General features: G+C 48.3%; 1 protein-coding gene across 2 annotated transcripts in view; it reads right to left on the reverse strand.

Moving 5' to 3' along the window:
* Positions 1–26,071, reverse strand: part of Plxna4 (plexin A4) — a 430,466-nt gene that overhangs the window by 292,678 nt on the left and 111,717 nt on the right. The window lies entirely within an intron of this gene.

Here is a 26,071-nt window from a genome sequence, read left to right on the forward strand (position 1 = left end):
CTACTGATACCAGCCAAGTCTGCAAGCAGTTTGTTCCTTGAGGGTAGGGACACATAGAAGAGCCTTAGTCAACACTGAATGAATGAGTAAATGAATGCATGTGCAAGATGGAAATGGTTAGTAGCACATCAGATCCTATGCAAGTTAAGAAGATGAAAAGTTAGGGCTCAGCTGAGGAAATCAGGAAAGTCCCAACAATGATGGGAGCAGTTGAGTTAAGGCTGACATGAGATGTGGGCATATCCAGTTGGAGCACGGAAAGAGAACAAATAGCAAGAGCCTCACACATCATGAGGTATCTAAGAATACCGACAGCTGAGTTTTCTGATTCATGATGCAGCTTGAAGAATATTAGGTCAAATGCTAGGAGTCCAGGGTCAAGCTGTATCTAATCACCAAGGGCCATGATTGTCAGGCAAAAGAATTTAACCCTCCCCTGGAGGAATAGGAGGTGGAAGGTTTGAACTTTCTGAATAGAGGTGGTTGGGTGGCAATGAGATTAGAAAACCTCCCATAGGCTCAGAGCACTTAAGGACTAGAGTAAGCAAGGAGTTCATTTGAAGAGACCCTAAGCTAAGACAGAAGCAGGCATGTTGGACCACTCCTGGGAGAAGCAGAAGAGTGGCCTTGGGACTCAGGAAAGATGTGGGACTTGTAATTGGTTAGTGGTTATAAGCATAGAGCCTGAACTCAGCCAAACTGGCTCAAGTCCAGCACAAGGATTTAGATGCCACATATAGTCAATTCTCTCCGGGACCCAGTGTTCCTCTTTGCAAAATGGAGGTAATGAGATGGAGTCACAATTGCTTAGGGTGGTTGTGGTGTCCAATGAGGTTATTCACATGAAGAGTGCTGACTCTGGTGGCTGGCCCAGAACAAACGCTCCAAAACCATTGATTATCACTGTTCTTTTTGGACCAGAATAACTTTACAACGCTGGGTGAATTCATAGGGAAAATGCTCTTTGAGATAAATACTACATACTTCTATAGGACCAAGAACCAAATTCTGCCCATTTGTCAGCAGTGCATTTGGGACAGAGAAGCTTGTTTTCAGCAGGGGTGAAAGGGCAGCTGTCAATCACCCTCCTTTCTCACCTCCAATCCTGGGTGACAGGGCTGTTGCCACACCCCCAGGAAGTTGACATCTACTTCCCAGTTACTCCCCAGTGGTGACCAACAATCAGAAAAGTACAGTCCATGAAGGACCTTTGTCAGGAAAGTCACCATAGGCCTGTCCCAGAGCCCTTACAGAACATAGGGGGATGAAGCCAAGGCCTCTGACTGCAGGAAAGTCTGGGAATTAATGCTCAAAGCCTCTCTTTCGAGAACCTCATGATTTAGTAATCAGCTACTCTTTGAGCCTCTGACCTGCTGAGAAAATGAGCAGTATCGTAGCATAAAGAACACGGGCTCTGAATGCAGGCAGCTAAGGGTTCCGGTCTAGGCCTTGCCACTTCCTGGCCAGGTGACTGCATCAACAAAAACAATAGTTAATGAGGTTACATGAAATAAAGTGTGTTCAGCACAGACTGGCCCACTGCCTGGGACCTCCGGAGTCAGGAGAAAATAGATTTAGAGACAGGACTGAGGTTTTGCTCACCATCTGAGATAAGGATAAGACACTCCCTCTCCTAATCCAAGCCTGCCTCAGACCTTCATTTCTGCTTGGACAAAGTGGCTTTAACCACATCTAGGGCTGCTTAACACTCCCCACCCCTCAGTGGTAGAACGGCCTCTGCCCACTCCTCCTCTTTTGCTAGTCTACAATGGTAGTCTCACGTTCCAACAGTGGTAATCTCTTCTCTCCCAGGTCCCCTTATAGTCCACCCCCCTCACTCCAACCAGCTGGATACCCCATCCCTGAGTCAGAAGGGCCACATGCCTGGTAGCTTCTTGTGGGGGCAAGATGCACCCCAAGAAGAAGCCCCTGGCCAATCTCTCTGCGTCTCCCTTCAAATCCCATTTATAAGCGACTGCATCTCCCAAGAGCAAGAACGCCAGACCAGGGGAGCCAGAAAGGGGATTTAAAGAAAAGATGAAAAGGACCCTGTGTCTGTTCCCAGGGAACCTCTGCGCACAACTTCCTACTCCTGCATTTCCATCTGGTTGCTATTGGCAACCAGGCAATCATATTTTTCTAGTCCCAGATATAATCATCATAATCAATATAAGGTATTTATCCCACTCCTTGGTTTCAAGGAACTCAAAGCTTTTCATGTTTATTATTCTTTCTTCACTCACACAGGGGAGAGCAGGGAAGGGGGTCTGTCTGTGGATGGGTGGGGAGGGAGTGTTTCACAGGTGGGGAAACTAAGGCGATGGGTAAGGGACACTGAGGACCTTCCCAGAAGAAGAGAACTCTGATGTAGTGATTAGCATTTGGATACTGTTTCTCCCATGTTCTTGCCTTTAATTGTGGCATTTCTCTGAAATAGGGTCATTCCCTTCATCTTTCAGAGGCTCAGAAGAGTCAATGATTCTCCCAGAGTAACACAGTGAGAAATGGCATTGCCTCAACTTGAACTCAGTCACTGTCAGAACTTGTTTATCCCCCCCACCATAGTACCCCTGTAAAGAACTACAATGCACTCTTCGAGTGCTCACATTTATCTTACGCACAACTCCCAGGCCACTGTAAGTGCTTATGGTTATACTTATGCATCCCAGCTGTTCCTACATAAGTCATTCTCCTTTCTAGTTCTAGTTAATACCCAGGCCAAAAGGGCAACAGGAACAACAAACATGACTAACTTCAAGCATTTGACTAGTTGCACAATTTAGAAGCTCATGTCTTTCCAAAATTCTAAGAACACTGTCTTACTATAAAACTTTAGGGGGGGGAGAAAAATCAATCTTTTTGACTGTGAAATCAACTCATCCTTTTGACAACTAGGTAATGTTACATGTTTCTCCAGCATCTGGTTTGATGTCACCCTTTTGTCCTAGTGCCAAGAAATATTAGTAAAAGCATGGCTTTGGGGTCCCCAAAGTGGACAAGGGGCACACAGCCTTCATCCTGAACACACAGCAAAGGGTTTGGGGGCCTGGCTTGAGGACTCGTGCTACCCATGGGCCGGCCGCTGGAGGTAAAAGGACAACAAATAAAACAAGCAAAAGAGAAAGCATGTGATGGCAGGCAGCACGGTTCTAAAATGGGATGTGTTTTCAAGTGTTCTGCACAGCTCTCGTTTCCCTTTGGAGACGGCACAAGCCCAGCTGAAAGAAGAACGGCTGGCACGTGTCTGAAGCTTCCTCTCTGTTCTCGGAACACAGAAGGAGCTGCTCGCCACTGCTCCTCTGCCTTTCCCCCACTTGGAGGAATGTCGTTTTACCACTTGGAAAGAGAGGTCTCCCACAGAAGACCTGACCCACGAGAGCCCAGACTTCTTCAGCAGTGGCCCTTGGCTTCCTGATACCTCGTCCAGCACATCTTCCCATTCTAGAAAGAGCTACCACACTGGGAACTTTTCTCCAAACCCTGGTTCTACTCAGCTGGGTGGGCAGGGGACAACCGTCAGAAACAAAAATGCTCAGCGTGCCAAAACCCAAGCTAAGAAGTCAGGGGAGGAGCGGATGACTCGGGACCTAAGGGATGGATGGCCAGGGTCAACCAGTTAGTGAAAGTTTGTTCAGCACTGCATTCACCTGGGCCCTTAAACCAGGCTGGCCCAGCCACCGCCACGCAGCCCTGCCTGACTCCGGGGGCCTCTCCACGCCTGCCTTCCCCTCACTTCTGTTCCTATATTCCCTCATCTCCTGGGATTTTTGCCTTGGTCTCCCGCTCCCTGCTCCTCACTAGCATCATATTTGGCATCAATTCTCGCACTCCCGACATCCACTTTCAAGGGTGCATTTTGGGTACATTTGCCACCCATCTCCCAGGACCATGGTTTTTGTGGCCCCAGAAGCCAGCCCACCCTAGCCAGCTGAGTTGGCATCTCCATCAGGTCTGCCCCAGCTGTCCTTGGTGACAAGCCAGGAGAGGCAGAGGTGGGGGAACAAACTTGGGCACCATGCAGTCTCTCGTCTGGTCATTGAGTAAAACTCAAACTTGAAGTTCAGACTCTCTAAGACACAAGTTGTCTTGGGCGCTTCTTAAATCATGCTGTTCTAACTCTGTCTCACAGTAGATTCTCAACAGCAATTATTTCTTCCCTTTATATAATACTTGCTTCTTTCCCAAGAGCTTGCCATCTGTTGTCTCTTTTTAGCCTCACAGCATCCTTGGGGTGGATGCCGTCAGATCAAGGAACGTGAGCCCCATTTTGATGCATTTGGGGACACTGAGGCACGCAGCCCATGAACTATGCTATCCTGAGAGCAGATGGCAAACTCTGCTTGGCTCAGACCACCTTCAGCTGCGTGAGCTGGCCTGGCCTTGACTGAGGGCAGCTGCAAGGAAGTTGAAGGTCAGCCACTGGATGAATGAAGCACTGGCCCCGAGAGTGCTGATAGCCGCAGACCCTAGGTTGATCTTTCACCACCAACGAGGGACCCAAGTCCAGGGGCAGAAGTCCTCCTCCAGCTACTCTGCTCTTGGGTTAGCACTGGGGAGGAGATGGAGCTGAAGTACAGGTTTTCAGACTGCTCCATTTCCCCCGACTCTTCTCATAAAGGGTACTTCTGGGGTCCTCGGTCGGCCTCTGGTGTCTGTGTCTTTGGGATCTGAGAAGGAAGAGGAGAGTCTTGCCCCAGGCTTCCTGGCCACGCAGGACCATGTCCTCATTTATAAGGGCAGCCGTGTCATGGAGACTGCCTGAGATCTGCAGTCCCGACTCTCAGCTGCCGGTCCACAAACTCCTGCTGAATGTACCCACAGCCCCAGGGGAAAAAGAAAAAACAAGGAAGGAAGGAAAATAACTGAGGTGGGGAGAGGGGAGAGATTCTGAAATCTGGACAACATCAAGAGCCTGTTTCCATGACAACCACTTCTTATTACAGTTGCTCAAACTGCAGCCTGTTCTAATCAGCCCTGTGGATGGAGCCTTCAGCCAGACCCCGTGATGGCCTCCACCTGGCCTGGTTCCTCTATCAGGCAGGGAAAGTGGGGTTCCCGGGCAACCTAGAGGGCCTTTATCACCCCTGAATACTCCAATTCCCTGTAAAGCAAAGGCAGCACAAAGGAGAAGTCTGAGTGGGTACGAGAAGGTTCTGTTAGAGAGGAGACAGAAGGAGGAGTGTTGAAAAAGTGGAAAGTATACAGAAGTGTGAGATGAAGCCTGACATTACTTTGGTCTGAATATTTGCTGGGACACCTTTATCTGGGGACACTAGCCTTTGTTCTGGTCATCCCCTGAGTGTCCATGTGTGGCATGATGCTCTATTAGCTGATCTGTGGCTACCTTGGGGACATCAGCTAAGCCTGCCTCCCTTCCCCTTCCTACCACAGTGGGATCCTCCCTTCTCCCTCTCATCTGTTCTCTTGCAAAACTCTCAAGCTGAAGCTCAAGGTCAGCCTCTGTGAGGCAAAGGCCAGGGTCAGCATTCATCAAGAAATAGGCACCACAGTTCCTCGCCACTTTTCAGCCAGTCTCTGAGTCAGGAGCACGATCACACCCTGGAATCCCTGCTGCAGAGAGGGGTTTATGGCCAAGGAACTGCCCCATGACTCCTCAAGTTCCCAGGAAATGATGGGTGACTTAGGTCTTCCTCCACCCCACAGATGGGGCCTGGAGGCAAGTAACTTGTCAAAGTCACCTGCTGGGTTGGGTATCAGCCTGGAGATTGTCCCCAGAAAATTGAACTCCCTTCTCTTTGCACACTCAGGGTGGCCCCTCCTTCCTTGTGCCCATCTGGCAATCACCCCAACACACTGCAAATCTGATGACATATGACACATGGCACTCCTTGCTGCTCTGAAGGGAGTCCGTCTATGGGGACAAGGGGTCTGGTTTATATTTTAAGCAGCTAGAGTGAAAAACGGGGGGCTGATGAGGTAAGGCCGTGGCAATGAACACCATGCAGCTGTCCAAGATAATTACTTTGCTTCGCCATCCTGGAGCCGGGGCTGGAGCACAGCAGGAAGCTTTTCCCATGGATTATAAGCATGGGACAGACCCAGTCAGCTTAGAATTCCCTCCTCCACCTGCACCATTGCTGCAAGTTCACTGCCACTGCTGGAAACACAGCAGGAGGAGCCAGAGGAGTGGAAGATCCCCATCAATGTGAACTTTTCCTCCATTTCCAATCCTTGGAGAGTTCCAGAGAGTCCCCATGCAAACTCCTCCTCTGAGTTACTACCTGGGGCCCGGAATATCAGCTGATGGCCAATGAACCAGGTGACCAGGAAGACCTAAAATTGACATAGGACAGTGCTATATCAAAAAAGGACGGTGCATGTGAGGAGAGGGGGCAGGGAGAGGCTGAGAGATGTTGACACCAGCTGGCGATGACCTACTACAGGTACCACCTCCTCCCTCAAGCTGGGAACAGCTCCATGCAGTGGCTTCATGGCCACCACACTCCACCCAGTGGAGGCTATGTTGAGACGTGAGGGATTTTAGACTGTTGACTAACTCTGTGCTACCCCTGCAGGACATGTGTGGCACCCTCCAACTTGGATTTTACCAGACTTCCTGGCTGCAATGGTCCCCAAATGCTCCATGTCCACACCAACACTTGTTCAAGGAGAATGCGCATCTTGACCATGGACCCAAGAGAGTGATCAGAAGCAATGCCTGGGGGCATCCATGAAGGATCTCCCTCCCTTTGTGCCGAGTCCTCAGATAAAAATGGCTACTGCCTGACCCTGTTGGGCAAAAAATGCTCAATTCAGGTGACCCACCAACTACTATAAGGTATGCATCCTGCTCCTTAGAGAGATGCAATGGTCAGGTGCAGGTGGAGGAGGGAATTCCTAAACTGGCTGGTTCAGAAGTGCAATGGTCAGGATGTAGAGCACAGAAAAGGCATGAAAAGTCCAGAGCTTGGCTAGTTCCACTTGGAGCTTCAGTTTCTTCCTCTGTGAGATGCAGATAGTATTAAGTGACTCTCACAGGATGGCCCTTAGGACATAATCCATGTCAAAGTACTAGGCACAGTGCCTGACACTAGGAAATACTCAATAAATACTAGTTTGCTTTATTATTATTTTCTAGACCCTGCCTTCCATCATCTAGGTCTAAAATGACATAGCAAAAGGAGGGAGGTGGCTGGATACATAACATTATTATTTGTAGCATTGTTCACATTACCCAGACAATTAAAGAAATGCTAACTTTTCAACCACACATCAAACATTAGCATAGGATGATCTTTCTAGCTAGATAATCTCAATATCAGTCTAGGGTACATTTAAAAGTATCCTAGTGTGATGGTAAATCTAGAATACTAGGAGGTAATGGTGTCCTACTTTGCTACTTTGTTGGTAATTGGATTGGCTCAGCCCAGTGTCCAGCACATACTGACAATTTGATAGATGCTCAAATAACTACAGTCCTGTGAAGTTTTAGATGCAATTAATATTGATGATTCTGTTCTTTGTCTAATGTTTTTTTCAAGAGTTCTTAGAAGCGGATAACCGGAGGCTGGCGAGGGTTGTGGAAGGATGGGGAAGGGTAGACATTGACCACTAGGTACAAAGTTAGGGTCAGACAGGAGGAGTGCGTCCTGGGGTTCCACTGCACAGCAAGGTGCTATGGTTAATAATATGCTGCATATTTCAAAGTAGCTATAAGAGAGCACTTCAAATGTTCTGACCACAAAGAAAAGATAAATATTTCAAGTGATAGGTACTCGAAATACTCTGATTTGATCATTCCACAACAAATACATGTATTGAGATATCATTTGGTGCTCTATAAGTATGTACCCCGTAATTATTATCTGTCCATTAAAAATAAAGTTAAAAATGAATCCTTATGACTATCCACATAACAAAATTTTAAAAATTGCTTCAAATAAACCAGTCACTGCTAGATAGTAAGCCATCGGCAGATTTTCACAGGTTTTTACAAAACACCTGGACATACTCATCTTCAGTCAACATGGATTTGAAGCTTGTGTCCCTTTCCCACTTTTTATGCCAGGCAACAAATATTAACCTGCAATTATTTCCATACACAAAGGGCTTTACTATTCATAAGAATGTTAATGGCCTCTGGTTCATTTCAGCAGTTCTAGTATCATTCCTGAACTACAGTTCTCAATGCCTCTCTGACTTGCAAGGAACTGAGAAGCAGAAAATGTTCTCAGCCAGATCCAGCTGCCGGGACACCTGCAGCTCAGCTGGCAGGTGCTGGAGCTTCAGACATGTGGCCCATAGATGCAGCAGGTCTACCTTGAAGCCACAGTGGCCAGTACCCACCCGCCAGAGGAATTATCCTCAGGGGCCTCTGAAGATCCCCAGGCTCTCTGCAAATAGGTCTCAGGGAACATGTGACCACTTACACTTTGGGAAACATGTGATTTGGCTACTCATACTTTCACACATACACACACACAGATACGTGCAGACACATGTACAATCACACATATGTAGACACACACATTCACACAAAAAAATGTGCATATACATGCAGACTTACACATATGCACACGAATATCAAGGCTTGGCCACCCTTCCTATTCACCTTAGTGACACTTTTGCTAGGGATGTTTGTGTTAGAAGCAGGGACATTTTCTATTGCCCAAACAACATCTGGAACCAGACCCATGCAAACCGTGCTTAAGGGGCCACCCCTGAACTTCCATGTGAAAGGTGAGCAACCACGATCCGTGTGTGTAATTCATTCTCCTCTCTCCTCCCTTCTCTAAAGCCCCTGGCCAATGTTTTACTCTATTGTCCTTTTACCCAAGATCCTCTAGGCCCTGCTGATGGGACAATTACCAAGTTGAGAAGCATCTGGTCCCGGACCCCAGAAAATGTCCCAAAGCTGAATGAGCAGTATTTCACACAAAATTGTACAATATCAAAAAACGTAAGCCATCGACAGGTTTTTGAAGCTCTATGGGAGTTGGATAAATGCTTTCTGGCTAGCAGATTGGAAAACCTTACTCTGTGTATGTGTGTGTGTGTGTGTGTGTGTGTGTGTGTGTGTGTGAGAGAGAGAGAGAGAGAGAGAGAGAGAGAGAGAGAGAGACAGAGACAGAGACAGAGACAGAGACAGAGACAGAGACAGTGGGGAGGGGGGTGGAGAGATTGACTCTGACTGGACTTACATGGGTTTTTGCCACACAGTCATAGAACCTTTCCACAGTGAGGTCAATTCCGTTTCCCCACAAGTGAGGCAACCAACATGTTGCATTTCAACTTGCAGGAAAAGACCGGGATGCCTGTGTTTCAGAAAGAAGTCTCAGTTTACCTTCTCCACTGCCTTGCGGGTAAAATGTTGCTCAGACTGACACCTGGGAGAGGGCTCTGGATCCTTTGAGGTTGCTGCCTCTCCCGTGAAACTGTCAAATGGCACCATATCAACAGAATACAGCGAGTAAACCATGACACACCACAGCAACTTTTGAAAGTATTTCTCCCCTAGCCCCAGCCCCGCCTGCATGCCGCAGCCTGTGCTGCTGTCTTCAAACTCACCATCCTGAAATCGCTTAAAAGAGCCTGACAGGTCATTTATTCTGTGGCAGAGGATAGCAATTTCATTGTCCAGAGGCAAGATACCCAACCGCATCAGAAAATCTGTACACTCATGGAACACGGGTTTAATATGATAACAATTCCAAGGGTGTGTGGTCATAATTCTTTCTGCTCTTTCCTCCCTTTCCCTAAAGCGGCTCACAAATGCTTTTACACAGTTTCCTTTTTTTTAAAGCCCTCCAACGAACCATCATAAATCAAATATTTCATCATGAAGCATGATTATCAGGCACGCTTTTTGGAAAGAGCTAACTGTACAGGGGTCAGGGCTGAGCCCTGCCAGGGGATTTTTGCCCATAAGTAGAATGCTTTTTAAAAATTGTAACTGACTCTTTAGGGCAACCCTGCTGGCATCTACAGGGTTTCATGTGGGCACTGATGGAGATGGGAATGATGAGCAAGAAGGGTTAACAGGATGACACTTGCTTGAGAAGCAGAGTCAAGATCACTATGTACTTATTGCTCCATAATGTTCTGACAGCTGTTTCCACAGGTTATTTAGTGAAATCCACATAAGGAAGGTAAGCATTCTGTTACTAGTTCTATTGCATTTATGAAATCAGCCAAAGCTTACAGTATTAAACACCCAGGTTCCTCAAGCCTAGCACAGGAATAATGGAACCTGGATTTCTTCCAGGATGAACCATAGCATATGACCAATGATTACATGGTCCGTATGGGATAGAGTTAGACCCCAAGTCTCCTAACTCTTAGTCCTAGATGTCGCCCCCAGCCCTCAGGTAGCATCTGTCCCATGAGACAGCATCTCAACTGTATTGCAATAAAATGCAAATTTCAGAGGAGATTTCTAAACTTGCATTAGTTACTGAACTTGCGATGAGATCTTGGATAAGATGCTTACTTCCATTTTTAATATTTTGGAAGATTCATCTATAAACAGAATTGGGAGCTCATTAAGCCATGGTTAATGCTTTCTGGGTTTGCAGTGCCCAGATATATGGTATCCTCTATAAATGTTCATTGAATTGAATTGAGAATAACAGCGAAATTCTCTTAACTCCCACTGATGCTTTCTCTCCAGGAGCACATTGTACTTGGAAGCCCAGGACGTCGCCCATAGATCCCAGGACTGTGGAATGTAGCATTTCCATATACTCATCCCTCTAAGCTCAGCTTTTTTAGGTAGTAATGAATGGGATTCTTTTTTAAGCTCTGCTTTTAGAGTTTATTTCATGTCTTTTTATATTGCATATTATATTTATATTAAAAAAAAATCCTGACTGTACCACATTTTAGAAACCTATTCAGTCACATAATAATCCTATGGCTTGGCTGCCGGTCAGAGAAAGGAAGGCCGCTGAAAGAATGATTGACCCAATGCCAGAAAAAACTGAATGTCAGAGAAGAACGATCCCAAAGGTAGACTGAGCTTAATGGGGCCAGAGGGCTGTACGGGCTTTGTTCTGGAAAGGCCCTTCAGGGTTAGGAGTGCCAGCTGCATCAAGAAGTGGCATGTCACCAACACACTGGGTAAAAACGGCCCATTCGAGGGACTCTCCTGGCTTCTGATCATCAGTCACTCAAAGCCAGAGGTGAAAGAAGGCCCCAATGTCCTGAGGCTGGGGGACCATCTGCTCATCCTCCCTGGGAAGAGCCCCAATCCCTCAGTGACCATCACACTTGATCTTCAAGGTTGCTTCAGTGACCCAGAGACACAAAGAGGACAGAAGGGTCAGAAAAAAAAAATTATCAGGAGCAAAGATTTGGAAATGAAAAGAACACATCTAGGGTCACTGGCCTGGATTGTAGAGCCAGGGCCACAGAGGTCCCAGGATGATAAGGACAGCTGCGGTGAGCCTGTCTGTGTGTGTAACAGCAAATGTCAGCAGAGAGCTGGGGCGGAGAGGCGGGACAGCCCGGGAGGATGAAAAGGAAGCATCCCAGCCCATCCACTCCCACGAGTTCTAGCAGATGCCCCGTCCACCCCCTTTTTTCTTGGGAATGCCTCGGGAGTCTTACTGTTCTAGAATGGGCAACGTTCCCCACCACCTACTCTTTCTTCTGGATTCCAATCTGCTACTTCTCTGTGGGATTCTTCCTGTTCTGATTTTTTTTTTCTTCTCTTTTCTTTCAGATGCTCACCTTTGTCCTTTCAAATGTTGTTATTCCATTGGTCTTGCGTACAGAAGGTACTTACTAAGTGTGCTCTGTGCCCCAGGTTCTGGGCCGAGCACTAGACATGGGACAATGACTAAGACAGAAGCCGAGGCCTCCCCAGCTCACAATTTAGTATGAAAATGGGCGTGAGCCATGGAGCCAACCTGCCCTGTGAGCAATGTTCTGCATCCTGATTTTTCTGTGTGGCTTCCTCTTGGAATCCCTCTGATTTGCTTTGTCCTGATCTGGCAGACTTGAACTTCTAGGCTATTGGGATGGGTAGGGCCCAATGCTAGCTGGCCTCATGGGGTGGCTACTGTTCGTTATTGGGTCTACACCATGTTGCCTCTGGATACCACACTGGCTTTATCACCAAGGAGACCCATCAGTTGGGATCTGCCATCACGGGACAGTGGTCCCCAGGGCCAGGTTTCTCCACCACGTTTCACACACCTAGTGTCTCCCGAGGTTCAGCACCCACAGCATCCGGGGAGAAAGAAGAGTTCTGCCAGGAGAAGAATATTCCTCTGCCAACACTCTGGGCCTTTCCTTTTCCTTCAGAGGGAGTCGTTCTACTTCCAGAAATCTAAATCAACTGTCAATCATCGTCCCAGGATCCACTCTGTAAATTCCTTCTTCCCTCAGAACATAAGAAAAGCTGGCAGTGTCACAACTGTTCTCCCTGTGTCCTCTCCTCCTGGATGCTTCTAGATTTTCAGCATCTGGCCGCCTGCCACCTGTTTCCCTGTGTGTGCTCAGCCCCTACCTACGGTTCTGTTCATGGTGGTCATGACTGTGTCCCCCCTGATGGCTCTGGACTCAGCCTCTTTTCAGGTCCATCCCTCTTAATTAACCTAAAGTCTGCCTCCTTTCTTTATTACATGGAAAGGAAAATATTGTCACCGAACAATTCAGCCGAGGAAATTTCTTAAGACCCACATGTAGCATCTCCAGGGTTCCCTTTCGCTTTTCTAAATTGGTACTTCTCTCGAATTAAAATGTTTCTGGCATAGCTTCTTTTTTAAAATGTATGCTTCCATTCCAAGAAACACAATAATAGACTCATCCCATCCACAAGCAAAGGAGGGCCGTGGACTCATATGGCTCCTTACTAAAACCAGTGCCTTCCTCAGGTCTTACTATGTTCTTTCTCTCCAGATGCCCTGTTTACAAATGCCCTGAGCCAGATCCAAAACATTCAGACGAATGTACAAGCATTATCTCACTAAATTCCAGCCTTCGCTAACGTTCTTTTCTAGAAGCCAAAAAGAGTTATTCATACTGAAACTCCACACTTACTCTCTCCTCCAAGTTTGAAAAGTAAACTGAATACTCCTCACGCTCTCAGAAAGGCCCTTTCACTCAGGTGTTGTATCAGGAGTTAAATCCCATCTTGATACAGAGGCCCATGTTCCATACTTTGTGTATCCTGAGCAACAGGTGGATTGGGCCTGGAAAGGACCCTAAGCCTGGTGCACATCTGTGTGAAGTCTTGCGTTGGTTGAGAGGGTGGCCTGTGGTTTGGGGTGATGGCACACCTGTTGGTGGGATTGCAACTGTGACCATGCACTTTCTCCATCTGCCCCATCTTGGAGTACTCACCGGCCACCATCATGCTAACTTCTTTTTCTAGAAGGGATGAAGAACTGGACAGTAGCTATTCCCACTCCCACCTACTGAAGACCAGCACAATGGGTCCATTAGAAATCATCTTCTCAAGCTTGGTTCTCATTAACTTCTTGATTGAGCCAATCAAACCACATTCCACCACATTCCCCCTTACACATGTAGCCTAATAACCCAAACTCGCCACCTGTTCCATCTGTGTCATTTCTGAAGCTGATGGGAAGAGTTTAATGTGGAGTAATTTGCATCCCATACCACCCTGATTTTCTTTCGTGGGTCTTCAGAGCCCTTTCCTCATGGCAACTGAGTGGGTGCCCTGCTTTGAGGTCCACTCACTCAGCCCTGGCTGGTACTCCCTAGAGGTCTGCCTTCTGGATGAATTCACCACAGGGATAGGTAGTCAGAGACATCGCCATGGTGTGAGCCAGAAATGATTATCATGGTCACCACTTCATAGCTATAATACTCACTTCTGAATAGATAATGGCATTTTTCATACCCAAAATGCTCAAAAATTTCCTAAGTTGTGTTGAAAAAATATATAAATATAGAGTTTGGAAATCTTGCCTGATTCCATGGCCAGATCCGTTTGAATACATCTTACCTTATTGTCCAGAGGGAAAGAAAAACAAAAGAAGTCCTAGGGACTGCCTGAGATGCTGTGGACCGCTTTTAGTGTTCTGCCTGAAATTCCCACCCAATATGGTGGACAGGGCTCTTAGGCTCATGTGACGTGGTGGTAAAAATCAAGGCCACAAGTAGAGAACAAAAGCTCACAAGAATTTCTTGAGGAAGTGGGTAATACGTTATGCTCCAAAAGCTGAGCTGATGTCTCTCCCTGGTAGGTCCAGCCTAGGTCTGTGTCATGTCAACAAGAGCACAGCGGCTCACATACAGAAAGGCAAGACCGAGGCAGGGCACCTGGTGTGCCAGACCTAGATGGCTAGGTATGCTCTTGTGCATAATCAATCAATCAGACTGACTCCGGACCTCCTTGAGCCATAAATGAGAAATAGAATTAACACCTTACACTTGTTTATGGTTAAATGAGATATTGCTTGTAGCATTATTCAGACCAGAGACTGTAATTCACTCCCTCAGTAAAAGATATGTAATGACAATGCCAATCTTTCCCACATTGCTTTTCATTTCAGCCTCACAATAGCCAGAGAGGCGAGACCTCTCTTTATACAAGAGACTGCGTGCCAATAAATGTTTTCCCAAATCTACCATTAGAAAGAACTGAAAAGAGAATTAGGAAAGGGCAGAACAATGGCTGCCATCTGAAGGGACCAAAGAGGACACCTGGTAAAGGCTTTCAACTGGCCCGGCTATCTACATGATGCATGCGAGAAGGGACTCTAACTTCTCCATCTCTCTTAGCTTTCAAACTTCTCCTAAGAAGAGAAGGGGAAGGAATCCAACTTTATGCACCAGACACTGTAGTGTGTATTTTAAATAAGAAAAGAATAGCTATTTCCATATCTTAAGCACCAACTTCTAGATACCTATGCTAGCTCATGGTAGCCCCCTCCTGCCCCGATTCCTCAGGGATTTGCAGAGGAGGAAATGGAAGATGAACATAGTGAAATAACTGGGCCAAGGCCCCATATGCAGTAAGCAGTGGCCTTACAATTTCAACCCACGCTGGCTGGTCTTGGCACCGCTGTCCCTTGCAGAAAGCCGGAAGCAGATGCACACACCTGTGAGTTCCGCAGCAAGCGCTCACCTGGATTTCAGCCTCCTTCCTCTCCCCTCTCCCCCACATCTATGATGCGCATTTTCATTATGCTTCTTTGCCCAGTGATCTGTTGATTTGTTATATTAGAATTGCAAACAAATGCTCTCATTTCATCCTTCTCCCCCGCCTCCTGCCCTCCTGGCTTCTGGAATTCAGCATGGATTTTTCTGGCCTGCTTCACTGCCTGACTGACATTTCTGCTTGATTCCCCCTTGGAGACCTTGGGCTGGCTGGTCAGGCTCCCGTTGGTGCCCAGAATGGAACAGCACATCACCTGGGTAAGCTGAATGGGTCTTCCTCCACCCCCTGCTCTCAGGGGCCAAGACTGAGTGGCCCCTGGACTCTGTCCCCGTTATCCAGCTATGAATACACTCCTCATCCTTCAAGGTTCTCACCAGAGGGGAGGAGGAACCACTAGGAAATGTCTCTTGGCAGCTAGGACAGGTGAGTTTCCACTCCCAAGTCCTGATGTTGTCAACTGTACCTGGGGTAACCTGAGGGCTTGGGGATGCGGGAAGTGATTTATGAGGGATGAGGAGTGGGGAACCTGTGGGGAAGGCAACTTGGGTCCCTTGGGGCAAACAAAAGGGCCCTAATCTCCTATTCCATCAGAAGACTGCCTGGAATGGTTGATTTTTAAAAATTAGATTTAATAATCTCCAGAGGTCACCTAAATCAGTTTTCTGCCTACACCACTCAGCGCATCTCTCCTAAGTGGAGAAACCCAAACTAATATGCATACAGGCCCTCTTTCCTAACTTTCAGTTTCTGTCTCTGGTTTCGGTGGTGACCAGCTTCCCAGTAGGAGGACAACAGAGGTGCACTGACATCAGTGGTGGCCAGCTTAGGAGAGCCAATGGTAAAATTTTCAGGAATACTGTGAACTTTTTGTTAAATCAATTGGTAGTTTGAACTCATCATGTTGGGGATATTTACACTACAGAAATTGCCCTGTACAATAAATTGGGACTTTTTTTTCTTTTCCTGGAAAGCCAGAGAGCTTAGGGCAGAGGACCTCCAGCTATGACGTCAGCTTAGGTAGAGGTAGAGGCATAGAAAGAGTGGCTAAGGGGAAAGAGCTGAAGTCAAGGAACCCACACTTGGATAACCTAGAAAGTACCACCTCTAACCTAACAAACAGCTCTTTACCTAGACACAACCTCATTTCCCAAATCCACAGGTGGTTTCTTCCCTGGGGAAGACAATTCTTGGTCAGGTTCTTAGACCTAAAACTGGAGAGACAGATAGGATTTGGATCCTATCTTTTTTCAGAAGCCGTGAACTACAGAGAAAAGAACCAGCAAAGAGCTTCTGACCTTAGGCTGAATTCTATAAGCCCAGTCCTGGCTCTCTCTCTCTCTCTCTCTCTCTCTCTCTCTCTCTCTCTCTCTCTACTCCTGTGTAAATGTTTATTCTCCACAGCTAACTGATGAGTTCATCAAAAGCAGAGACTGTGCCTTTTATTTCTCATAAATCCTTGACAATGCTTGGTAAGGTACTGAAGACACAAGAAATTAAGAAACATTTAGGTTATTAATTAAATTGGTTTAGTTTGAATTGAGCTGTATTGGTGGCAAACCACCACCTTATTATCAAAGACCAAGTGTTTTGAAATCCCTTTGTCTAACAAGGTGAAAATGAACTGGCTAAGTTGACAGACATGGTTGTGAGTTAGGTGTAACCTTGACCTGATCACGTCTCTCGAGCTCATGCCTGTGACTCGGCTCCTTCCGGGTGTGAGGCTACCTGACTCCCTTCTCCGTGGTTTCCCAGGCTCCTGGTCTCTTGCTCAGATCCAGTTTGGTTGTTAGGAAGCTGATCTCAGAGCCCCTAACTACATTTGACTATGCACCCTAAACACTCCAAATAAGGACAATCCAAAGTCAAGACAGTTCAAAACAACAAAGCAGATGCCACTGGGTCTACCTGCAGAGGAGCCGGGAAGCAGGGTGGAACCATCCACTCGAAGCCTCCCCCCTGATCAGGGCTTCCCACCACGGATGATTCCCTTCAGGGAAACCAAGGCCCTGGGACATGAAGGGACAAATCCTGGTCTCTCAGCACCAGCTCTGCTCCTACAGGGACCTCATTTGGTGTTGCACTGTCATTGCTGAGTTCCCTGTCACATGCCTCCATTTCTCAAGCTTCTCTGTCCCCCTTAATGGCTTCCCCCAGAATCAGAAGCAACCCATTGATGGTGGCAGTGTGTGTGGAGGGGGGTGGGGGCCGGGGGCTGTTTTTAGGCCCAGGGCTCCAGGCTAAGGACACCTGAGGCAATGCTCCCTCTGTCACACTGCTCCTGTCCTTCCTGGTCAGCAGCCCCTTTTTGGTCAGTACTCTGGATCCACCCTCTCCTCCAGGTAGGAAGGTGACTATGAGCCCCTTCCCATGCAGATGAGCAAGCTTTTGGCCGCAGAGACCCTGCGAGAGTTGCTCCGGGAACTGATGAAGAGAGATGGGATTTTGGAGTGTGGGTCCAGGAAGCTGTGGCCCTTGCTGATACTTAATATAACTTCATAAAGTGGCTCTCCTAGGTCTCACACTGGCCACACAGAAAACCCTGGCCCTCTCCCTCTCCAGGACTTCACACCAGAAGGGAAGGGAAGGGAAGGGAAGGGGGGCTCCTCTTGGGAAGCAGGACAGAGGTAGGCAGGGTGAGTCAGCTGACATTAAAGGAGCAATATCCTAAATGCTTGGGACACCAGGCCCTCTGTTAATGGGGAACTCAAAGAGTCCATTAATTCCATGACTGTCACATCAGAGGCAAGGGACCATGTTTAACTCACTCCCCGTCCCCAGCTCCTCTGTCACTGGCCGATGAAGAAACCTGCCCTGGTTTAGTCAAACCTGCTGGTCACCAGCAGCCTCAGAAGAGAGGAACCTGCTCAGCCTACTGCAGAGACAGTGGCCACAGAGGCAGCACAGCATCCCCAAGGACTCTCCACCCTTGATCCGGGTATCTTTAGCCCTTTCCCTCAAATTCCAGAATGATCTTTGTATGTCAGTGAGTAAGGACTCTCCCACTGTGGCCTGGGCTCTCTGGGCAATCAGAGGTCCTAAGAGTCCCAATTGGCACATAAGTTCCTGGGCCTCTTGCTTCATGGCTCAGGACCCCAGCGGGGGTTGAATCTTTGAAAACCCAACCACCCAAGGCTCAGATGCCTCAGAAAGAAGAAAACTCAAGCCAGTGCCCAGGCCCTCAAGTATGGATTATGTGAACTCTAGGGTCCTACCAACTCCCCTCCCCATTGAAAAAGATAAGATTGACCCACAGGAGAACATGTCTAGAAAGAGACAAACAGCTAGAATAGACCCAGGCCTCGAGGGACCAGGCTCATCTCTCCCACTCAGGTCCCAGAAATCCTCAGCTGCTGCAGCTTGGGGGCTGCTGAGTCTCTGTGCTGGGTTCCTTCCTCTCTGCCTCCCTGTGCAGCTGTTTCTCAGGGTCACCACTGAGAGTCAGAGGCAGCAGCCACCCGCTTCCCTAGTAGGGGAACTTTTGCCTACGAGATCCCACTTGTTGAGCAACTGAGCAGGTACTGAGGGAGGAGAGTCGACCAGGGGGGATGATTCCAGTCCTCGGGAAGTTCGATTTTCCAACATATGGGTATAGACAGAGAAAAATATTAAGCAACACTAAAGCCTGGTCCCAAAGTGAAACTGTAGAGAGTTCCCCCTTGCACTGATAAACAGCTAAGAGAGGACTTTTCTCTTACCGGCACTCTAGCTCCACTAGATGCCCTGGTAGGGAAAGGGTCGAGGACGGAGTAGGGAAGGGAGCATCTCTGTCTGTGGAGGGTTTGTCTAGGAGAAAGAGGAGGCAGGAGCTGCACCTATGGGCCCAGGGAGACTCCAAGAAGAAAGGAGAAGAGATCAAGATGGAGTTCCTACACCGTCTCCAAGGCCTGGCACAGATTGGGCACACCAGAGACTGGCCGGGGAGGATCTGTGCAGGCTGACACCCTTCTGGGCAGGAAGGACTTTCCTGGAGATGACAGCCAATGATCCTTCTCTGTCTCAAATCCAGAAAATTGCTGCTTCCTTCAGGCTCAGTATGAACATTCTTTCCAAAAGGAAACTCAAAGTATCAGACACCAAAACATCACACCATACTTCCAACCCTCTCCCTTCCATGAGGGTTCCCTCTCACTCCAGAGAAGGATGTTGGAAGGACACGCAAGAGGACACTCTTGGCCTTTTCTCTTGGTTTTATTTTTGTCTTTGAGTCTGACTTCGCCACAGAAGTCAGAGTGAAGACAAGATGTTTTCCAATCCTGCTTTGACTGGGAAGGGAGACATTATTTCCAGAAGGTATTTCCAGAAGAACTTGAAAGTATATCTATCATCATGTTCTCCAGCAAGGCATCTTGGTACAATGCATTTGAGAGAAGGAAGACTCAGCATGGAGCGAGGCAGGAATAAAATGCTGGGCTTCTGCTTTCACACTCACAGCCACCCACCGGGACACTTTCCAAGTCACTTCAGGCCTTCTTGACCCAGGGAGCTTGCAATATGGCCATCTGCAACACGTGCATATTATGAGGGCTCAAAAGGGAAGGAAGGAAGGAAGGAAGGAAGGAAGGAAGGAAGGAAGGAAGGAAGGAAGGAAGGGAGGGAGGGAGGGAGGGAGGGAGGGAGGGAGGGAGGGAGGGAGGGAGGGAGGGAAAAGCAGGATTAATTCTGGGGCAAGTGCTATGCATACCCTTGTCCTTGGTCCCTGGTGTGGATGGCAGATGTTATACAGCACCACAAGGGTTGAGAGTCAGAAAGACATGGCACAGAGTCAGTTGATAGCCTCAAATTCCTCCAAGAAGTAATCCTTAGAGAGCACTCACATGCCGCAAGGCCTGGGTCACAAGGTGTGACAGCCAAGGTTCCAGCTCCCTGGAACATGATGCTCTGCCTTCTTACATCTGTGGGAAACAGCAAAGGAAGGCCACATTGGCCTCTGCTTATGAGCAGCTCTCTCCATCCCCACCCAAGCTGTCTGGTCTCAGAGGACACGAGGAGGGGAGAACATGAGCGTCCATGCAGGGGGTCGGAGAAACAAGTATCAGCTGCAAGACAGCTCCCAAGATGGCCAGGAATGAAGATCCTAATTACATTCCTCCATTGGCGATGACCTTGGGTCACCACGCACCAGCAATTATTTACTCTGGCAAAGTGATTAGGGAATTGGGACCAGGGAATTGATATGTGTTGGGGTAGAGGCACGTGGGGGTTTCAGAGATGAGGGTGGAAGTGGGAAAGATGCTCCTTTCGCATCTGCCTCCTCCTAATTGGGGTCACCACAGGCATCACTGAGGGAGCCATGTGCTCCTTCTACTTCAGGATCGTGGTGCAGTATCTGGAGACCCAAAAATGACAAAAGAAAAAGAAGAAGGATAAGGGCCAAAGAAGCAATTTCCTGCCAACACTTGCAAATCTATGCAAATCAGGGAGAAAATGGAGAAGTTTCAACCATCAGGCCCTGTCCCCAGGATGAAGCAGAGCAATCACATGGTGAGGAGAGGACGGTGGCAGGGACAGGAGGGGCTGGAGGAATAGGTGAGGCAAACCCTAAGCAGGGACAGAGGCTGAGGCAGGGTCCCCTGGCATGGCCCTTGGACCAGCAGCATCCCCTGGGACCTTGTTAGAAGTGCAAGCTTTTATTAAGCCACAGCCCTGCTCCCTGGACTCAGAAACTCTAGGGCAGAGGGCAGTAGTCTCAGGAGCGAGAGGCCCCTGGGGGATTCTGATTTGCATTCAAGTTTGAGAAAGAGCCTTGCAGGAAAAGGCACTCCGTTCTCCATTCCATCCTTTACCCACAACGAGTGTTCGCAGTTCCCCTTTGAGACTTGGCATCACTTTCCCTGGTATCCAGCCAGGTTGCCTCTGACCCACTGTTAGCAGAAATGACATCTGAGCGTGGTTAATTTTGAAGGGAGCAGGATTAATTCTGCAGCAAGTGCTATGCATACCCTTGTCCTTGGTCCCTGGTGTGGATGGCAGATGTTATACAGCAGCACATGGGTTTAGCATGTTTGTGCTCACCTCACATGCCTGTTCAGGAATGGAAGGAGCATTCACATCTTAAGCAAATATCAAGGAAGAAGGGAGCTGTGAGCAGCTACTATGTGCCAGGCACTGTCCTAGGCACTTCTTACCTAATATCTCAACCTTCACATTGGCCCCATTGCATACATATAAAGCAAGTCCTGAGAAGTGAAGCCATTTGATCAAGGCCTCACACAGACTGAGTCTCACTCTTGTTCCCTCCACCATATCACACTGCCTTCTCGTTCTATCAATATTAAAAACAACAATAAGTCTCTGCATTTTCATTGCAATTAATTTTTTAGCCACTCAACCGAAAGCTGTCTTACCATGCACACAGGAGAAGAAGGAGTGCTATGAGGGACATTCCTGGCTCCACCAGAAGCTGGCTGGGAAATGGCCTCAGGAAAGAGAGACCAAGTGGACAGATAGACAAAAACCTCACTAAGGACTCAATTGTGCCCTCCCCCAAATTGTATGCAGAAGTCCTAACCCCATGGACTCAGAATGTGACTGTACTTGGAGTTGGTCTGTAAAGAGGTAATTAAGTTAAAATGAGATCATTAGAATGGCCCTAATCTAATAGCGCTGGTGTCCTTATAAGAGGAGATTAGGAAACAGATATAGAAGGAAGACATTGTGAAGACACAGGGAAGAGAGAACCATCTTCAAGCCAAGGAGAGAGGCCTCAGGAGAAAGCGGCCCTGCCCCAACCTTGACGCTGGACTCCCAGTCTCCTCAACTGTAAGACAAACATGTCTGTAGTTGTAGGTACCCAGCCTACCGCACTCGGTGACAGCAGCCTGAGCAGATGAATACAGACCTCTTCCTGCTCCCATGGGCTGTCCATCACCCTCAGCTCCTATGGGTATCCATCACCCTCAGCTCCTGAAACTGTGCTGACCAGCACACCACCTGGCCCGGGGTGCAGCTGACCAGCAGTGCATGCTCTGAGCATCCTTATCCAGTTTGGATATTGCAGGTGGCTGGACCTCAGGGAGACAGGCAGTGCCCACTGTCTCCAGCCTCACCTGGCTCTGTCTGCACAGGCACAGCCGCCACTGCAGCCCTTCTGGTGCCGCCTCCTTCCTTGCGGGCGCTCCAGGTGCATAAAGCTGGAGGAAGGAGAGTAGAGGGAGAGCCAAAGCAAAACGCCTATTGACAGAGAATGCATTTCCCTTCAAGGGCTGGGAGGGGCATCTGCTCTCAGAATGGTGCAGAGGAACAGGAGAAAGGCAGGTGGCAGGTGTGTGGCAAAGCAGAACACTTAAGAGAGGGATGGGAGAACTAGCCCGTGCTGAAGTGTGCCCGAGTAGTAGATCTCCCTCCCTCCCTCTCTCTCCCCCCACCCAACTCTCATGCACACACATACACACACACAAACACATACACACACACAAAGAGTGAGGGGCTACTCATGTTTACACCTGGAGACGTGTCAAATCCCAGTGCACTCACATAGAGGCATGCAAACCCGTCCACCCTGGGTGACACACGGAAGCCCCGCCTGCCCGTCAGTGGGGAGCTCCAGTTAAGTAAGCAGACGGAGTGAAATGCTCCTGACGGATCCCCCTCTGCATTCTCCACACACTCTCCCTTTCTGAGCTTCAAAGCTCTGCCCGAAGCGTGAAGCTGGGAAGAGAGTTAGACAACCAGGGAGGCTGCCAGGACTGTCCACAGCCAGGTTGGGGTGTGGGTGCCAGACTCCCAGTGGACAGGCATGGAGCCTCGCTCCCTCAGCTGCTCTGCCCAGGCGTGTCCATCAACCCTCCAAGGAAGGTGGGGGATGTGCAAGGTTGTCTGGGAGGATGGAGGTTGAGGCCAGCCTCTGAAGGTCACAACATGCTCCCCCACCTCCAATCCCACCCCCACCCTGATTTGCCTGAACCAGGGCTAGGGGCGGAGACAGAGGCCAAGGAAACCATCCATATTTATTTATTGTTGAAGTGCTTGGAGATGCCGATTTGCCTCTGCTCCAGTCTCCTTTTATAAGGTCCAGAAGTCTCTGGGTGCCCCCATCTTGACCAATTTCCTTGGGAGAGGCTGGAGGTACAGAACCGTGCCAAAACAACCGGGGCGGCCAATCAACCAGGTCGGGATGGTGATGGGATTAAAGTCGGTGACAAATTTTATTACAGAGTTCTAAACAGGCCCAGATAAGTATGTGGTGAGAAGATGACGACTCAGCTGTGAGCCGCCAGGCCACTGGGGAGCCCTTAACAGCCTGAGCCCCAGGATGGGCCAAGGAGAGAGGAGGGGAGGGGCGGGGGCTGGGAGGAGGTGACGAATCAATCAGAGGCTGGGGGCAGGCTCTGCTGCTTTCATACCCAAGGACCACCCTCCACCCAGCTCCCCAGGGAGGCCTCGGATGAAACTGCTGGTGACTCATACATCCCTATGGAGATACCAGAAAAGCCATCTTATTTGTCTGCAGTCCCTGTCACCATTTCTACTTTAATGATTATGCCTTTTTTTAAACCTTATCAAACTTCCAGATTGTCTAAATTCCTTCTGCCCACACTGGACCCCGTCTTCCATGTCACATAAACACAGCATGTTTGGAGATTTTTCTCCGGTACTGAAATGGGTATTATTTTTTAACTTCCTAATTTGAAATAACTTTAGATTTTTAGGAAAGTCAGAAAGGTAATACACAGAGCTGCACCGTATCCAGCACTAGCTTCTCCTCAGGTTAACATCCTCCACAACCGTCGGGCAATTATGAAACCAGATTTACAGGGTACAGTTTCATAAACTGCAGGCTTCCACCTGAATTTCATCAGCTCCCCACCCTAATGTCCATTTGCAGTCTCGGGGTTCCATTAGAGACCCCCTGTTGCACAGAGGGTGCCTTTTACCTTGGCATTTTTCCACCCAGCTGTTTTAGAGTCTTCGTTACTAAGGAAACTAAATTACCATTTGATGAAAGAAATCTTAAGTCATCTGTGCTTTAAGTCCGAGTCCCCACCCTATCCGTCAACCTTCTCCCATGAGGCAACGGGAATGAGAGAGAGCAGCAGAACATTGGGCAGCTTGGGAAGCGGGGTTACTGTTTCTTGAAGTCAGGTTGGTGAGGAGGACATGGTGGAAATCAAGACACCAAGGCACCTGCCTGGGTGGTGAGCTAAATAATGGTCCCCAAAGATATCCCGATCCTAATTCCTGGAGCCAGTGAAGACTGTCTTTTATGTCACCTTGCAAGTGAGATCAGATTAAGGACCTTGAGAAGGGGAGATTATCCTGAGTTATCCACATAAGTCCTGAGGGTGACTAAGCCCACACAGAGAAGAAGGCAATTTGAACGGAGCAGAGAGGGGTGTAAAGGTGCTATGCAGATGGCTTTGGAGACAGAGGAAGGACCCACAGCCACGGAATACAGCTCTAGAAAATGGAAAAGACAAGGAAATTGATTCTCCTCTAGAGCCTCAGGAGGGAGTGCAACCTTGTGAACACCTTGGTTTCTGCCCAGTAGAACCCACGTTGGACTTCTGACCTCCAAAGTGTATGCAGGGAGAAATCAAGATGGCGGCTGCCCTTGGGAAGGTGGGACTGGGCTTCAGAGGGCAGGGAGAGATTGGGGGAGGAGGGATGGGAAATGTTCTGTTTGTTGATTTGGGTACAGTTTACATTGAAGGATCTGAGCATGGGAAAACTCACCAAGATGTACACTCAGGATATATACACTTTCCTTTTTATTTATACAGGAATAGAAAGGTACCCAAGAGACTCAAGTTTGGAAACAGTTCCTCTGCCCAGCCCCTCCACTCCCAAAGCTGCGTGCAGTGGAGAGGTGGGCTCGGAGCCTCACAGGACAAGCACAGCAAAAAAGGGCCTGCCTATTACCATAATTATATCTCTGCGAATGTGCAAAGCCCTCATTTTCCCTTCATGTCTATAATGTTGTGGGGACACGGGATGCAATTACAGCCCTGAAATATGCAGCTTAGGAGGCATAAATACATACATCGATGCCGACCTGGGTAAAGCAAGTACATTTACATGGCGTGACCAAGCCAGAGTCAGCACAGTTCCTACCACCCAGCCATGACCCTCTGGGCTGCTATTCAAACAAAGACTTAAGTAACTCTGGGGATAAATTCTCCTGAGCTGACGGTTTTCCGGAGCAGACCCCTGATTCAAAAGTTGCATGAAGAAGCACAGGGTAAGAACTTAAATGGTAGCTGATTTTGTTGTCTTTAGCACCAACAAGATGTTTTGTTTGGGGGAAAGAATTCCCCATCCCTTTTCTTACTGGAAATTCTGTCTCCTTGGTCATCATCTATCACTCAGAAGGAGCAGGGAGTAAACTGAGTGACTGCAAAATGTGAAACGGACCAATCCTATGTCCTCATCAGCACAGAGAGGAACGCCAGGGAAAGACCAATGAGCAATGAGAGAGCCAGAGTCAATTTGATCTTGTAGATTCCTTCAGGGTGAAGCACATTTGGGTGTTAGGGAAGTCCTAGAAGAAGATGGATGGGATCCAGTTCTGAGGTATCCTGTGTGGCTTTTCCCCCTTGGGCATTTTCAATTCATATTTCTGCTTCTCGAGACATTCAGGCCAGCGGGCAGCATGTCAGCAAATCTGGACGTGTTTTAACACCCGCCCAAATAAGCACAAATCAGAAAATAACTCTGTGTGGGGAGGGGGCTTGGACAGCCAGATCTGAAGTGGGCAAGCTCCTCTGCACTCGATACAAAGCACCCCGAAACCAAACAGGAATTATTTTCAAATTACCCGCTGATGTCAATGACGTACAATCGCATCTCCCTTCCAGAAGTGTGGATAATTGGAATTAACTATATTGCAAAAAGAGCTGATTTTCAGATGCACATTTTTTTTTAATCAAGAACTGTGCGCCCCTGCTCCATTCCTTCCTTCACCCCTCCCCCTCTCCCATCAACTTGCACAGGGCACAACACAGCCGCCCTTCTAGCCTGTGATAATAGGCATTAGTGACA

Source organism: Ictidomys tridecemlineatus, chromosome 2, assembly GCF_052094955.1.
Source record: "Ictidomys tridecemlineatus isolate mIctTri1 chromosome 2, mIctTri1.hap1, whole genome shotgun sequence".
Lineage (NCBI taxonomy): Eukaryota > Metazoa > Chordata > Mammalia > Rodentia > Sciuridae > Ictidomys > Ictidomys tridecemlineatus.